The following is a 3,561-nucleotide window of genomic DNA, read 5'->3' as shown; positions in this document are numbered from 1 at the left end:
GTGCACAGATCCATACACAAGCTCTCACAGTATATGCACAAAAATAAAACAACAACAACAACAAAAAAAAACTTAAAAAAATTCAGCTTGTCTTTGTTATCTTAAATTGATACATGGCAGGGGCTTGTCTTAAATAAGAGTAAAATCATGGCAAGCTCAAGTTAATGCAAACGTTATTCATGTTGACCTATTTGTTGAGCCCAGTCTTGTGAAAACACACACACACACACACACACACACACACACACACACACACACACCCCAAGGGAAAGAATATGTTGATACTTTTGTGTGTATTTTCACTCAACATAAATATTACTTGCCAATTTTCAAGCAGAATACTGTGTATGTATTCTGTATAAGTTACAATCTGACATTGAACTGGTAGAGAGTTTAGATCCTGTCTCTTTACTAGATTTTTATAGGCCATGTGTTCCCAGAGACAAATACTCCCTGATTCACAATTCGTGCAGGCTAGTTTTGTTTTGAGTCAACTTGACACGAGCTAAAGTCATCTGAAAGGAGGGAACCTCAGTGCAGAAAATGTCTCCAGAAGACCTAAGACCAGGCTATAAGGCATTTTTAAACTTAGGATTTGATGGGGAAGGCCCAGCCTACTATGAGTGGTCCTATCCCTGGACGGGTGGCCCTTGGTTCTATAGGAAAGCAGGCTGAACAGACCATGAAGAACTAGCCAGTGAGCAGCACCCTTCCTTGGCCTCTGCGCCAGTGCCTGCCTCCAGGTTCCTGCCTTATTTGAGTTCCTGTCCTGACCTCCTTGGATGATGAACAGTGATATGGACGTGAAAGCCAAAGAAATCCTTTCCTCCCCAAGTTGCTTTTGGTCATGGTGTTTCATCACAGAAGAAACCCTCATGGCAGCTCCATGTTCTATTTTATTTGGAATACTTTGAAACTTTGTGTTGATACTTTTTTTTATTGCTGTTTTACTTTTAAGACACTGGTTCAACTTAAGTGACTTAAGTGAATGAATAATGCCAGTAAAACATGTTAAATCTGCAAGCTAGATTTTTTTAAATTTATTTTATTTTATTTTATTTTTAACTTGAGTATTTCTTATTTACATTTCGAGTGTTATTCCCTTTCCCGGTTTACGGGCCAACATCCCCCTAACCCCTCCCCTTCCCCTTCTATATGGGTGTCCCCTCCCCATCCTCCCCCCATTGCCACCCTCCCCCCAACAATCACGTTCACTGGGGGTTCAGTCTTAGCAGGACCCAGGGCTTCCCCTTCCACTGGTGCTCTTACTAGGATATTCATTGCTACCTATGAGGTTAGAGTCCAGGGTCAGTCCATGTATAGTCTTTAGGTAGTGGCTTAGTCCCTGGAAGCTCTGGTTGTGCAAGCTAGATTTTATTGTCAAGCTCTGACCCAACTTTTGTTCTTGATACTATGTCACGAATCACATAAAATTCTCTCAACACTTGGCCTTGACTTAGTCATCTAACTTCTAAAGTAAATGATGGGTGCTGGGAGGATGGCTCAGTGGTCATGAGCACTTGCTGCTGTTCAGAAGACATGGGTTCCATTCCCAGGAACATGACAGCTCACAACCATCTAGAGCTTCAGCTCCAGGGTATCCAATGCCCTCTCTGGCCTTTGAAGGTACCAGACACACACATGGTGTAGATGGATGAAGGCAAAACAGTTAGACAAGTAAGTAAGTCCTTTAAAAAAATAAGTGATATTGCCATAGACAACATCCACGCTATTAGGGAATTCTTGGAAACGTTAATGATGTAATCCACTGATCCTTAGGAAATTCAGTCTCGATGATGATTTGCATGACATCCGTTTTAATGCTTTTGTGCGTAACTTTTTCAATGTTCTGTACAATTGTACTTGATTAGACATGCACTTTGCATGCTGCTCACGTTATCTCTACAGTTTACAAGTCCCTCTTTTCTATCTACCATCAACAGGGCACTGTCAGTAATCATATGCCAGATATGATGACAACCAACAAAGAAAAACAATTGAACTTTGTCTGCTTTATATAAATCCATTTACAAATATATTTTAGATTTATCTTGTGTTTATGAGTGCTTTGCTTGCACGATGTCTGTGCCACGTGCATGCCTAGTGCCTATGGAAGTGGCGAGCCTCCGTGTGGCTGCTGGGTATCAAATTGTGGTCTTTTGTAAGACCAAGTGCTCTTCACCATTGAGCTAACTCACCAGCCCTGATAAGTCCTTTTTATTTCGTCGTGCCTTTTAATGGCAACAAAGTCATTTCTTCAAATTATTTTGCCCAATAATGCTCAACTACCATTCATAGTGATCCACCTGCCTGCTGAGATTAAAGTCATGCACCAGCATGCCTGGCTTTCAAGATTGATGTTTATGATTATTTTAAATTCTGTGTATCTGTATATAGGCTTGGACACATGTCAGTGCAATGCCTTCAGATGCCAGAAGAGGACATCAGGATGCCCTGGATGTGAGGTTTCCAAGTGGTTGAGAGCAGCCTACTGTTGCTTCGTGGTGGGAACTGAACCTGGGTCTTCAGCAAGAGCAGCAAGTACTCTTAGCTACTAAGCTCTCTCCATGCCTCAGAACTGGAATAAGAAACACGCCATTATGCTTGCTGTCAACTGAGATACCCAAATCTGGGACTCATGAACTACAGGACCATTTCACTGTGATACACAAAGGCCCTCCAAGTGAAGTCCATTAACTAAAACCTCCATTGCCAGGACTGGTAGATGTGAAGCATCTCTCTCTGGACCTCAGAAGCAGGAAGTTAAAAGAATAAGTCATGTGCTGGAGATTCCTAACATTTGCCATTAACCCACCTAGCCAGAGAAATCAGAGTGAATTCCATATAATATGAGGGTGGTGGGCCAAAGTACTGTTTTGGTTTTTTTTTTTTTTTTTTTTTCCTGACTTTTTCCCCCCGGCTTGCCCTTAGACATTGGCCAGAAGGGGTCACTAGCTGATAGATACATGACAGAATACTGGGAAGAAACTACATTACCCACAATCCAGTGCCACAATACCACTGGATTACGGTGTGGGAGGTGTAGGGTGGGGGATAACGTAGTGACCTCTGGGCTGGTGTGGGCTCTGTTTGAACTGGTTTAGGGGTGTGCAGCCAGGTCCAGGTCCGTTTCCTACCCGAGGGGTGTGCAGCCAGGTCCAGGTCCGTTTCCTACCCGAGGGGTGTGCAGCCAGGTCCAGGTCCGTTTCCTACCCGCGAAGCACAGCAAGGAAGAAAGACCTGTGACATCTGGCAGCTTTTATCCTCTATATCAGATATAGATATCTATATATCAGATATAGAGGTGTGTCCTTGATGCCTAGCCTTCGTTGCTTCATCCTCCTACATAAAAGTACCCAGTGGCCAGTCACCAGACCGACAGGTCCCATTTCTTAGCTTAGGGGTGGCGAAATGTGGAAGGCACATTTCAAGGCAACAGTTCTTGGATGTAACTGAGTTAGGAGAGTTCCAGAAGGCTCAAGTGCTGGTGCCTGATCAGAACTGAGAATAGGGAATCCGGCTCCAGTTGAAAATGGCAGACCAAGGAACCAAGTTTCCGTC

Source organism: Rattus norvegicus, chromosome 1 (assembly GCF_021556685.1).
Source record: "Rattus norvegicus strain SHRSP/BbbUtx chromosome 1, alternate assembly SHRSP_T2T, whole genome shotgun sequence".
Taxonomy (NCBI): domain Eukaryota; kingdom Metazoa; phylum Chordata; class Mammalia; order Rodentia; family Muridae; genus Rattus; species Rattus norvegicus.
This window is presented reverse-complemented; position numbering follows the sequence as displayed.